This window comes from Lissotriton helveticus, chromosome 3_1 (genome assembly GCF_964261635.1).
Source record: "Lissotriton helveticus chromosome 3_1, aLisHel1.1, whole genome shotgun sequence".
In the NCBI taxonomy this organism is placed as follows: domain Eukaryota; kingdom Metazoa; phylum Chordata; class Amphibia; order Caudata; family Salamandridae; genus Lissotriton; species Lissotriton helveticus.
Window position 1 is genome coordinate 430266708 of NC_136061.1, and position 14841 is coordinate 430281548.

Below are 14841 nucleotides of genomic sequence, written 5' to 3' on the forward strand. Positions count from 1 at the left end.
TGGCCAAATTGAAAAAGTTGATGTGTCTACAAGTGAAGAAATATATGAACATTATATTGTTCATCCTTTGCATTCCAAAGAAGTAATGGGGAATGCAATTGACTTGTTTCAAATGAAATCAGCAAAAGGAAGTCCCATTAGTGTATGGGAAGAAAGTTTGGAAGCTCGTTGTTTTCCACATTTATTTCCAACAGGTCGAGGTGGACGATATGACGATCAAGCACTTCAAATTCCTGCATCTGAATACCGGACTTTAAGATTATATGCTGAAGATCCAAGGTTTCGTCAATGTTTTCCATATTTGTTTCATCTACTGTATGAAAGTGACTTGTCTGGGCTTTCTTATGCAGTAAATCATATACTGAAAAGTGGAGCACATCTGCAAAATGTTTCGGCGAGGGACTTTATGGAGAAAGTCAATCTGCAAGATAATATTTTGGAATCTCATCTAATCAATCTCATGGCATGTCAGCGTGGTACAAACGAGTATTGGTACCGTCGTCATGGGGAATTGAAATGTATGCTAAGAAACTTAGGAACTCCTACATGGTTCCTCACTCTTAGCTGTGCCGAGTATGCATGGGACGACTTACTTCAATTTATACGCAAGGCAAATGCAAATATACAAAATATAGAATTCAAAACACCTGGAGAACTGTGTTCTTTGGATCCAGTGAATGTATGCAGATATTTTAATCATAGATTTGAAGCTATGATGTCTTTCATTACCAACAAAAAAAATCCTCCCCTTGGAGAGGTTTTGGATTTCTTTTGGAGAAAGGAGTATCAAGCGAGAGGTGCTCCTCACATACATATGTTGTTGTGGATTAAAGATGCACCATTTGGAACAGATTCGGATGAAACAGTGATGAGTTTCACTGAAGAGTATTCAACATGTGCTGTTCCGAAAACTACAGAGGAAAACAGTTTAAGGCAACAAGTTTTACGCTTTCAATCCCATCGTTGTGGGAAGTATTGTCGTAGAAAATTCAAAAACAAGGAAAAGTTCTACACAAAATGTTGTTTCAGCTTTCCACGACCAGTGATTTCTAAAGGAAGTGTAAATAATTTGATGTCTTCTCTACGACATACTGTGACAAGGAAATCACCCAAAAATACATACAATTTAAAAAGAAACGAAGAATCCAAGTACATCAACGACTACAACCCAGTGATTTTGTCCATGTGGAATGCTAACATGGATATTCAATTCGTTGCTGACAACTCTATTGCTGTGGCTCGATATGTGACGTCTTACATCACAAAAAAAGAAAAGACAGAACTGAAGGAAATGTGGGAGGATATTTCACATGAAAAGAGTCTAAGCAAGAAATTATACAGTTACAGTCTGAAGATGTTGTCACATCGAGAAATTGGAGCATATGAATGCTCTGATCGATTGTCATCAGCAAGTCTATATGCCAAATCTAGAACCATCATTTGGGTGAGTCTAGGTCTTGCTGCAACACGAAACTGAGTTTTGAAATCTGTACAAGAAATAGAATATTTGACGGAGAAAGAACCAGAAAGTACAGATATTTTGAAGACAAACATGTTGGATACATACTATCCAAATAGAAGTCCTTACCTTGAAAACGCTTGTCTCTATGAAGTTCTGCAAAGATATATTTATAAGAGGAACATCAGAGAAGATATCAATAATGGAATATATGCTGTCATTGGATGTGAAGGATGTCTAGTGAAACAGAGAAAAGGTCATTTGATTAATCATCGAAAATTAAGTTGCGAAAATCCAGACCAAAGGGAATTTTACTATTTGGCTCTTTTGCAACTCTTTAAACCATGGCGTACAGAAGAGGAACTACTTGGAGATTTTCTCTGTTACGAAGACTCTTTTAATGCAACCAAGGATACCATAGAATGTCCTGTTTTTCCAAATTATCTGCAAATGTTGAATGAAGAAATAGAGCAAGAAGCAACAATTGCTGCAGAGATTGCTAGAGACAGTTCTCAAGACAGTCAGAGTTCTACTTCATTGAGTCAGGATCCACTAGGAGGACCAATTATTCAAAATGAGGCTGCCACTGCCATGGATGAGGTGGAAAGAGTTATGGAACAAGCTGAAGAGGATGTTATTAACTTAGAAGATTTGGTGAAACAAACAAACATTGAGCAGAAACAGATATATGACGAAGTCACAGAACAGATTGAACATGGATTCAGTCATGAGAAAAAAGAGTGCTCATGTACATCATTTAAGCCTGTACGACTGTATGTGAGTGTAGAAGCAGGAACTGGAAAAAGTTTTCTGATTAAAGCAATTGCAACTTATCTGCAGAAAAGGACTGAATCACCGCTGTCTTGTGTTGTTACCGCTACAACTGGGCTGGCAGCACATAACATTAAAGGGATTACTAACATCGTTTACTGATGCTACCAGTTGAGCATGATAATAAATTACAATACCACAAGCTATCTGGAGATGCTTGTTCTGAAGTTTCCAGAGTCCTGAAGAAAATGAAACTTCTTATCATTGATGAGGTAAGCATGGTCTCAAATCTAATGCTTGCTTTTGTGCATTTGAGAATGCAAGAAATTCTTAGAACAGACTATGATGTCTTATTCGGAGGAAAACACATTATTGTTTTTGGAGATCTACTGCAGTTGACTCCCGTGAAAGGACAACCAGTGTTTAAAATGCTCACGCATGAAGATACCAGGAAGTGCCTAGGAAGCATTGGAAACGTTAATATATGGTTAAATAAGATGTTGTCTTCTTTTGCAGGGGGTACGCAAGGAGCAGGAAATTTTGGCTAGTCCCCTTGCTCAGGAACCTGGGATTCAGAACTTTTCTACCCGCCTATAGAGTCCTAAAGACAGACTTATCCCCCACCCTAGTATTTGCTTTATCTAAATTTTTAACCTCTATGTGGTACGCCCGATGTCGCTGTATAAAAATGATGTGCTAGGAAACCTGAAGTCTTGAGACAGTCCCAAAATTATGTCATATTTTTAAACTCCAGTTTTTAGCTCGATCACTAATGTTGTTTAATACGCTTTTAAACTTTGTATAGAATTGAATGTACATCTTTTATGATCTTGTGATCGAAATAAAGATTAAGTAAGTAAGGTTAAATTTCAAATATGCAGAACTGCTTCAAAATATGCGACAGGCAAAGGATGAAGATTATAAAAAATATTCTACAAGATGTAAGAATCGGAAAAGTAAGTGAGTATGGGAAAGAAGCATTACATGCACAATTAATTTCAAATTTGTATCCAAATGAAAACATTCTTCCAGAGAATATTTTTAAGAAAATTACTGAGAACAAATCTGGGATATGCTTGATGCCAACTCTGCAAGAATGTTCCATCTTCAACCACAAAATGTTAAAGTTAGAAAATGAAGAGATTGTGAAACTGGAAGCTATAGATAAAATAGAGCATATGGGAGCAACAATTATTTTGTCTGAAATTTTGAAATCAAAATTGGATTCATTAGAGAAGAGTATATCTAAAACTGCTGGTTTTGAAAAGATTCTGAATGTGTGTTTAAATTGTTGTATCATTTTGAGAAGGAATTTAAATGTTGAAAGAGGTCTGGTAAATGGAGCAATGGGTCATGTTGTTGATTTTGTGAATTACAAAAATAGAGATGTAATTGAAATATTAAAAATTAAATTTGATGGCATTGACGAAATACAACAAATTTGTCGTTGTTCAGCTACATTTTTGCTTGTGAAAGACTTATATGTTCGCCGAAAACAGTTTCCTGTTTGTTTGGCATATACGGTGACAATTCATAAATCTCAAGGTTTAAGTGTAGATAGTGCTTTGGTGACCATTGGAAGTTCTGTGTTTAAAGAGGGTATGGCATATGTGGCATTATCACGAGTCAGAACTTTACCAGGATTGTACTTGATTGAGTGTGATGAAACAAAGATTTGTGCTGATCTAGATTGTGTTAAAGAATACAATAGGTTAAGAAGAGAGTATGCTCCACATTTGCCTCAATATCCTCTGTTTGAAAAACGTGTGGTAGGCCGAAAAAGAAGAAATGAGAATAATTGCAGTGAGGTAGTAGCAAAAAGACAAAAAGTAGATGAAACTGTAATTGTAAGCAGAAAGAAAAAGGATTCTGTTGAAGATGTTGTTGTATTTCAGTTTGAAAACAGTTCTGGTGTCAACTGCTATGCTAATGTAGTGCTTAATGTTGTTTTTTTCTTTAAAATTTACAAGAACAGATTGTTGAAAATCGGGATCAAACATTCTGCTGTTTATTGAATTCTGTGTTTGAGAAATGTAGCAGTGATAGAGCAAAAATAGAAAGTGTTTCAGAAATTCGAAATCTTCTAGACATATGTTCTGGACAAAATCAATTTTCACAGAATATTCAGCAGGATTGTCAGGAATTTTTAATGTATATGTTTGATGTATTGGAAGATGAAGGTGTAGATATAAAAAATCATTTTAGCCTTTCTTATCAATGGCAGCATGACTGCGACAACTGTAGTTTATCAAGTAGTACTAGAATAGATACTGAAAGATTTATATATTTGACTTTACCAGACTGCAAATCAGTGTCTTTTAATAATCTAGTTAAAGCAGCTGATCACAATATGGTGTGTACCCAATGTAAGTCTGCAATGCTGTCCACATTATTTTTACAAACTTATGGTAAATATGTCATTTTAATGTTCCAACGATGTAGACCTGATGGAACTAAATTGTCAACTTCTATTAAAAAGTTTGTGGCTTCTCAGTTATCAATATCAGGAAGAACTTTTGCAACTGTAGCTATTATTTATCATGACGGTCCTTCAACAACATCAGGGCATTACACATGCTATTTAAAAAGTCGAAAAGGTTGGACTAACTGTAATGACATTCATTTGACTTTCAAACAACGTTTGCCTTTTGACTTAAAAAATTCATACCTAGTGTTTTTAGAACCAAAATTTAAGTAAAGGTAATTGCCCTATGAAGACGGGAGCAGTTAATAAAAGTTAGTTTGCTGTTTAAAATTATATTGTGCGTAAAAGTGATGAAGACAATATAAAAATTATAGTTCTCATAAAGGTATGGTAAGTGGATCACATAGTAAGTGATATCAGTATTATAGGAAATGTTCAACATGAGAGAGCCAGAGATGGAATTATGAATATTTAAATATTGTGAGAATGTTGTTTGAGCCTTTCTTTCAGATTGTCGGGAAAACGGTAATTTTAGAGTTTGTTTTAAGTAATTTGAAAATATACTGATACATCTGACACTATTTGGCCTTAAGGAAAGGTGAAGGAATGAGCAAAGAGTCATGACTGAACAGAAGGAGTATATGAAAACATTAAAACATATTTCAGATGTTCTTCGAGCTTTTTTTCTAGAGAGTCGATGAAATGGATTTTTTAGAGAACAGCAGAGTACCTTCCAACGTAAAGGACTTTCATGATGTACTATTTGGCCTAAAGGAAAAGTAAGTGAATCAAAGATTAGTGTACATATGTGATTTGTAAGTTTATATGTTTTTTTTAAACACAATCTTTTTGATTGTGTTTTTTTTTCCGCTGTCATATGATGAATATTTTGAACTCACTGTTTTTAGTGAAATTCAATATGTTCTGAGAACAGCAAAAATAAACTATCTAACATGTTGTATAAATTATTCTACAGTTTGTATTGTGTAATTTATATTGTATTCCCATTGTCTCACACTCACTTTCCTTTTTCCTCTCTCTTTCAGGTCTCTTTACTCACTCACACTGCCTTTCTCTCACTCTGTTTCACACCCATTCGTTTACTGTACTACTTTCACAACCCCTCATTTTCATTTCAACTGTCTGCATCCCCTCTCTCCCTTGCACCACTTTTCAGTTTTCAGTCTCTCTGTTTTACTTCCCTTTTCCGTCTTTTCCTCTTTTGCTCTTTTAGTAATTCCTCTTTACTCACTCACCAATATTGTTGCACTTTATCACTATAACTCACCCACTCTCCTTTGCTTATCTTTGTTTTCTCCTTTATTTTGACCTCTTCTCTCTATTTTCCGTTCACTACCTCTATGTCCTCAGTCCCTCACTCTCCTTGTGTTATGTTCACTTGTGTTTATCTACCTTCTATCATTTCTCTTACAACAACTTCACTGCTCCTCTCTCATCGTTCTTCATCCCATTTCTTTTACTCTGGTTCCATTACTACCCTTCATTTCCTATCTTTCAGTGTCCTTCTCTTTACTTTCATCACCGAATCACTTTCTCTCAGTATCACTGTTTTAGTCCTCTTCTCCTCTCTTTCCTTTTTTTGCTCCCTTACTCATTGTACTCCACTTCACTCAGTCCTTCTCTTAGTCTCTCTGTCTACTAACTTCCTCACTCCTTTTCCCTCAATCCTTCTATATTATCCTCTCTCCCTTCATCCCTTCACTCTATGACTCTCCTTCACTTACTCTCAGTTATCTTCCATTCCTCATTCTTCTAAATGCATCCTTAATTAGACTCCTTTCCCTCTCAGTCATTAGCTTTTTACTTACTCCTGTTTCCTGATTTAGTTTTGCTAACTCACATTCTTTTAGTATCTTTCTTACCTTCAGTTCATTTCTCTCTTCTTCTCTTCCTCTCTGTAAGTGAATCTATATGCCTTACTCTTAGTAATTTGCTCTCCTTCTATTTCTTTTTCCCTCTTTTTGTCCTTCTACCTTACTTTATTTCCCTTTCTGTGTCCTTCACTCTTACTTTATTTCTAAATACACTGTTATGATTTTTAACCCCTTCATTTGTATCTTTTATTTTAAAATACATATTTTTTCTTCTCTCTTCCACAGATACAAAGTGTAGTAACAAAATGTAATTAAAGTTACATTAATTATATGGTAAGTGTGACTAAAAAAATGTAGTTTGTCATCACCCTTTGCGTTAACCTCACTACTATTTTCTCACCCTACCTCACTCCTATTTCTTTACTCTGCTTCCCTCACTTATTCTTATCCTCCATGTTTACTCCCCTTTCCCTAACTCCCCTCCCACATTCAACTTCTTTCAGTCCCCCTTCTTTACTTCCCTTACCCTCTGTTCCCTTCCTTTGCTCCCTCACTCATTCTCTTTCCCTTAATCATTTACTTCACTCCTACACACACACCTCACCCCCCCACACACACACACCTCTGACACACACCCCACACACACACCACACACACACCTCACACACACACACACACCCACATACACACTCCTCACACACACACACCCACACATCCCACACACACACCCCACACACATACCCCCAACACCCACACACCCCCACACATACCTCACACACCCACACCTCCAACCACACCCAAACACCCCACACACCCACACCCACACACACACCTTACACACCCACACCCCCACCCACACCCACACACCCCGCACACCCCTACCCACACACACCTCACTCCCCCCCACACACACACACACCTCACAGACACACTCCACACATCCCCCACACACACCTCACCCCCCCCACACACACACCTCTGACACACACCCCACACACACACACACACACACACACCACACACACACCTCACACACACACACAAACACACACTCCTCACACACACCCACACATCCCACACAAACACACACACCCCACACACATACCCCTCACACCCACACACCCCCCACACACACCTCACACACCCACACTTCCACCCACACCCAAACACCCCACACACCCACATCCACACACACCTTACACACCCACACCCTCACCCACCCCCACACACCCCACACACCCCCACCCACACACACCTCACCTCCCACCCACACACACACACACCTCACAGACACACCCCACACATCCCCCACACCCCCCACACACACACCTCTGACACACCCCCAACACACACACACCACACACACTCCTCTCACACACACACACACACACACACCCACACCCCCACACACCCACACACACACACACCCACACACATACCCCACACACACACCCACACATCCTACACACACACACACACATCCCACACACATACCCCCCACACACACACCCCCCACACACACCCACACATCCTACACACACACACACACCCCACACACATACCACACACACACACACTCATTATTTATTTATTTTTTTTGGGGGGGTGCGCGCCCCGTACACGTACCGGTACACGTACCGGTACGCGTACCGTGGAGAAAAAAAGAAAGACAGAGTTTTTTTTAAATTTAGCATTTTTATATAAATTGGAGGTAATTCTGAAAAGAACTGTTTTTTTATTCTTTTTGTTGTTTTATATTTGTTTTATTGTTTTTTTTGAATTTTTTTTACTTTTTTTGGTTTTTCTGAACAATTTTATATTTTTTTGTAGTTTTTCTGGGGTCAAACAAAACACAGGGAATTGCAAACAGCTCAACTGGAGCAAAAAAAAATAGAAAAAAATTAAAGTTGCTTGCTGCATTGATGGTTGTCTGCAGCTCGATTGAGTAAAGTGAAGCTTTGCTCACCATATGAAATTGTTTTGTTGCAATATATGCAAACAAATGCAAATTTTGCAAACCTGGTTTGTACATTAGGGACCATCTCCCTAGCCTCTGCACCCGATGGAGTGGGTTGATTGGAGGCGCTTGAAGAAGAAGGATGAGGAGGGTTCCTGGTCAGTTCCCTGACCTCTGCTGCCGAATAATTGTTTGGGTGCTTTCTCCGCATATGTCGAATCATAGTATGGTTCCCAAAAGAGTACTTCTTCTTTGGGTTCCCTCTTGACAGTTGTTCGCCACCGATGAGGCAAGTCACCTTAGCTGCATTCACTTTTTTTGCACCCCTTGGTATCTTGTAAAAGTTCCAAATAAAATGTTCCTTGGGTATGTATGGGGGATTGTCCTCGGGCAGAAAGTGCCTCTCCTCCTCCTCCTCTTCGTCCTCCTCTTCTTCTTGACCACCAATGTTGTCTTGTGGTGGTTCTTGTGGTGGTGGTGGAAGTGGTGGTGGTGCAGATGCACCTGCAGCTGCTACTAGTGAAGCCATTTCTCACAGAATGAATGCAGGTCTTCTTCACTCAAACAACAAAGTGAGAATGAGGAAAAAAGGTGGGGTCTTTCATCATTTGGAAAACAAAACTGTTGTGAACCAATCAAAAGTGTTATTTTCAGGTCTCATGACCTGGGCTTTCTCATCATTTGGAAACCAAAAGTGTTCTGAACCAATCAAAAGTGTTATTTTCAGGTCACATGACCCGACGCGCTTACGCTACGCGCCCCGAGGCGCGCCCGGCGGCGCTTACGTTGCGCGATCGTATGCGCTCGGGAGCTTCCAGGTGCGCTTACGTAGTGCGTCATATGACGCATCACGCGGCTACGCGATACGTCACGATGTTGTTTTCGTTCGCGGGAATAGCGCTAACGGGACGGTCACCGGTACGCGCCCGGGGCGCGCCAAAGCACTTCGCTTACCGGTGAGCGCATCGGTACGCGCCCCGGGAGAGCTCCGGGGCAAAAATATAAAAAAATAAAAAATAAACTACTATTACATAATTAGACAATATAAAATTCGTTATACCTATAGAGATTTGCTATTAAAAAAACGTTGAAATTCACTGAAAAAACCATAGGTTTCACACCAGTTATAGTTAGGAATTAGCATTTAAAAAACCTATTAGATTCACTGAAAAAACCAGTGACTGGCCATGTCATGAGTGATGTAATATGTGACGTCATCAGCAGTGCATTGCACGCGCAAGTTATAGTGAGTCCAACTAACTATAACGTGGGAATTTCAATGGTTTTATGCCAGTAAAATTTCCAGCTAACTATAACTGGTGTAAAACCTATGGTTTTTTCAGTGAATATATATATATATATAAAACAATCCACAGATCAGCCGTAGCAGCTATATCCTCGCCACTCCTCAGCATTCACGGACACGGACCAGGTAAATCAGTGCAAATAATTTTATTTCGTGCAGTTTTGCCATCATAACGTTTTGGCTCCTCCGAGCCTTGATCACATGACAAAGCAAACCAATAGAACCACCGTTTATAAAGGGACTGTGCATGTTTAAAAAACCATCATGTGATTTGTTTGTCAGCTAAAAATAGAAGACATACTAAAATACAATATGACAGTTGTAATAATCGTGCAAAATGGGATAAATTTCATAAAAGCCACATTGAGTCAGACAGTGCTAACTATAATTGAAACAATGTACAAAATTCGCAATACATGTGCAGAATGCGCATATGTGCAAAACATCGCAATAGACATTGTTTGCTTTAGAGATTATAACAATACATGGTTAAATCCAAATAATTTAACAGTGCCTCCATGGAAAATTGATAACTGATGATGTCTGTTCATCGCACAATCTTGTCCACGGTTAAATCCTTGACAAAAAATAAGATGAACAAGAGCCAACATATTGGGCAATTGTGTCATCTATCGGTGCCAATCTCACCTCTGCAGGCACTGTATGTAACACCATATTGCCATATGTCTACAACTGCCAAACAGACAGTGCTTAACTGTAGTTGGAACAATGTGCAAAATTTGCAATACATTTGCAGGATGCGCATATGTACAAAACATCGCAATAAACATCGTTTACCTAAGAGACAATAAAAATACATGGCTAATCCAAATAATTTAACACTGCCTCAATAAAAAGTTGATAACTGATAATGTCTGTTCATGGCACAATCTCATCCAAGGTTAAATCCTTGACAAAAAATACGGTGAGCAAAAGCCAACATATAGGGCCATTATATCATCTGTCAGTGTCAATCTCACCTCTATAGGCACTGTATATAACACCATATAGCCATATGTCTACAACTTCCAAAAGCTAATCATTTTATTTGTATGCTATACTTGCTATGTTTCCAATAATTCAAATTTGGACAACGGAAGTCAATCTTGGGATAAACCCCTGTTTAGTTGGTCACTCCTGTCTTCCTGACGTCAGATAAAATCACAGGTCTTTGTCTTTCGGTTTTATGTTCCAAAAAGTGCAAATGTAAAGTGCCCAGTTATATTCAAGAGAATATGACTGCTGTGAATAAAAACAAGTATTAAAACCTGCTATTACCATTCAGGGAAATATCTCTTACTTAGGGGTGGACTGAGCCCAGTCACACTCTCCTAATGGCAAATAAAGTGTGGTAGTGAACCAGTATGTCATAGAACAATCACACTGATTTCCCAGTATCCAGTAAACTCTTTCATCTTTTGGTCAGTACAAGTGCAATTACAACTTGCAAAACTCAGTATGAACATAAATAATATACAAAATAAGGGACGATAGTGTTCTCAACCATCTACAACTGTCCGATTCCTACCACCGGGAAGTTCAGGTTTCGGGGCTTAGTCTAACGGCTGAAATTGAGGGCTCTTCGGACGGCTCCCATAAATCAAAATAGAGATTAAGGTGACTTATTGAACACCCTTATCATGTTGTAAAGTTAAAACAATAAATAATTATCAAACAGGCAAGATATATATATATATATATACAAGTTATGGTAATGAAAATATATGTGGCCCAATAGAACGTTATTTAGAACCACTGTACTTATAAACAAGCTTACACAAATGTATTACCATATTATTACAGTGCAAAAGTCAAATACTATTATGTTATTTTATTACAGTGAAATTGACATGAGAAAACACGGTTTACTACCTCCTAGATTGCATATGGCAATAACTTTACACAGGGAAACAACACTGTAACAGCCACAAGGCCTCTGCAAAGTGATTTTACCTTAATGGGCACATTTAACCACTTACATCCTTGTTTTGGTAAAATACCTTTTGTTAAAACAAATGCATTTTAAAAAGCCATGGCATAAAATATATGTGCAGATGTGTAATCTGCTATTTATTACCATTGTTTAGGGAGGGGCATCATGACCCACTTGCGACTTCACCTCTTGTGAGTCATCCCCCTCTCCAAACTCAATAATAGTAATAAATAGCAGATTACAAATGTATATATGATATTCATTACCTAGTAGCATTCCACGATTTTACACAATATTTCCAAATGTTCACAGCAGAAATATAATACACATGTAACGATTAGCAATATGCATTTCAACAGTGTGGTAGTATTACTGGTGTGCTATTCTTGATTACAGATATGTATGTTGTGTGGAATATGTGTTTGAAGGTCACTGTGTGCCATTGCTCACATGTATTGCTTCATCATGATTTATAAAGTGTAATCATATACATTTACATCATGTCTAGTACACGTTCGATCAGAGCCAACATCATACTATCTGAGATATATGCAGTCCTAACATATAAAAGGCTGTCATTCAGACTTGTACATCATTTTACAAAAGAATCACATAGTGGCAAAATGAAATAGTAAGCCACTGGAGGATACCAATTAGACATATTTTCTAGAACGTGCAAACAAAACTGAAACTTATAATGTAAAAACTGCCATCTATGAATGGTGAATAGGGTCAATTCTACATGACTGAGTATGAAAGTGCATTTTTAATACATTGCCGCTTAGTGGCTCGTTTAGTCGGGGGTTGAATCAATGCGTGCATCTACATATAACTACAAAACAGCAGAGGGCACCTTTACATCTGGAGGTAGACAGGGTACGGATAACTACCCATTATGAACCAGGGGACTAATGAGTGTTTAATTGTATGCGCTCCATAGTGTACCAGTTCCACTTAGCCAAGTGGCAAGACACTGATGTGTCTATTGAAGTTCAGTTGATTGAGTATTATCATCCTCCACTGCGTCACTGCATGAAGGGCAGTGAGTATAGTGTCCCAGCCCTGAGCAATAGGATATTTGCGAAGTCCCGCCGTGTCCTCCCTGCGCAGCGCCGTGCTCTCCGCCTGTGCCCATATTGTAAGTGAGCGTTTCCAGCTAACCACTTCTGGTGGATCCGCATGTTTCCATTTCTTAGTTATTAGTCTTTTCGCAGTAATTAAATCTAAATCTCGGAATCTCGAGGTAACCTTATTGTTTTTTGATCTGGCATAAAGCCCTAGAAGCCAAATCTTCTACAACAATGGCAGAGGTATGTTTGTGCAGAAGGCAAGGGTTGTGACTACCTCCTGCCAATAATGCTGAAGGGATGCACAAGCCCAGAGCATGTGAAGTAGGTTTGTATCCAGCTGCTGGGGTGGCGATATGAAATATCTATTTATCTTGTCAGGTGATAGATACGCCCTCTATATAAGAATATTTGTAGGGGTTTGAACCTAGAGATTCTTGGTATGTACCTGGAGCCCGGCAGGATAGCATCCCCTTCCTTATCGGCCCAGGTCTGCCCTCTATTTCCCAACTAATTCGGAGTCTTTGCATCGGGTTCAATGTATGCGCAAGAAGCGCCTCCACCATCCAATGCACTACGCGTGATCCCGCCCCCATTACATGCAGATATTGTAATAGTAGATGTGTCGGTGGCTCGGCTGTTAGGTCCCCCCAGGCGGCTGACAAAACCTTCAGAAGGGAGGTGTGTAGGAGGAATTGGCCTGCCAGCAACTCAGCATCCTCAACCAGTGTCTAAAACGACAGTAGTACGCCGTCTCTATATAGATTGCCCAGAGTGTCTAACCCCGCAGCGTGCCAGGTCATCAGGGCTGTGTCCGATGTACCCAGTCAACCCCATGGGTCTGTATGAGCCTAAAGCTTGAATATTTACGTTCTGTGAAAGGAAATTACACCATGGGACGAGTACTATCGGATTACTGTTTTTGCTACCTATAATTTTATCCGGAGTAGTCTGCCCCATTAAATGAGCTGCAATATTTTAAAGAAAAGGTATGCAAAGTACATGTACAGCCACTCTAGTTATGTATATGGGACCGTAGCAAGCTGGCTCTTTATTCTTATTAGTTACATATTTCTCTCTTTAGAACGCCACGATAAGTGAAGGGCCGGCGATATTTACAGTCCAGAAAGCCTATTTTTTAAGATAAGAAGCTGCGTAGTAGGACGCTGAAACAAGCTTATTTTCATGCAGCAGGATATCGAAGGTTAGTCCCAATTAGGTGCAATCTTTATCCTAAGCTATGTGTTATATGTATAGAGTATGGCATAATATTTTTGCGCATTTGTTATTTAGGTTACAGCGCCACGTGTGCAACATGTCCTTATGATAGCCGCTGGTAAGGAGTTTGTTCACTCCTTGAGTCGTTTAATCCACCTTACGACATTTTATAAGGTTCGTGGTGCTTAATTGATATGCTTAATTGATATGGATAGTTAGAATATTTTAATGATTTACGGAATACATTTGAAGCCAGATAGCTATGAATCTCTAGTATAAACTCCTTAATCAGAGGATTTTAATCAACGGATGGCTGTTCCTTTGTCTAATATGTTTCAATCAATGAATAGAAAAGGAACCCTATAAAAGATATGGTTATATTACTGTGTTTATACATAATGGATGTTTAGAGTTGAACTATGGATAAACAATTTAGTCTCAGCTTAAATTAAGGGTATTTTTACTCTCTATTCTTGTCTCCCTTTTATATTCAATGTAGGTGCAAGGGTATGATAAAAATTGATAAATATTAATGAATTATTTATATCATGTGTATGCATTATTGTGAAATTGTTATGATGAATTCCTATGTTGATCAATGATATACTTAGGAGAGATATGTGTTCATTTGTTTGGTTTGTTTTGAATTGATTGTGTTTCTTATATCACAATGTGCTCTGTGTATAACAATGAGGTTCTGTAAAATGAAATGTATTGTTAACTATTTAGTATGACATATTCATTGGTGCTCATTTTATGTTTTTTTAAATTTCAGATTCATGTTTTTATGGGATGGTTTTATTGTTTTCCTGAAGAAGGTGTTGGTTATTGTATAAGTGCCCACCGAAATGCATTGATGCTTAAGAAAGG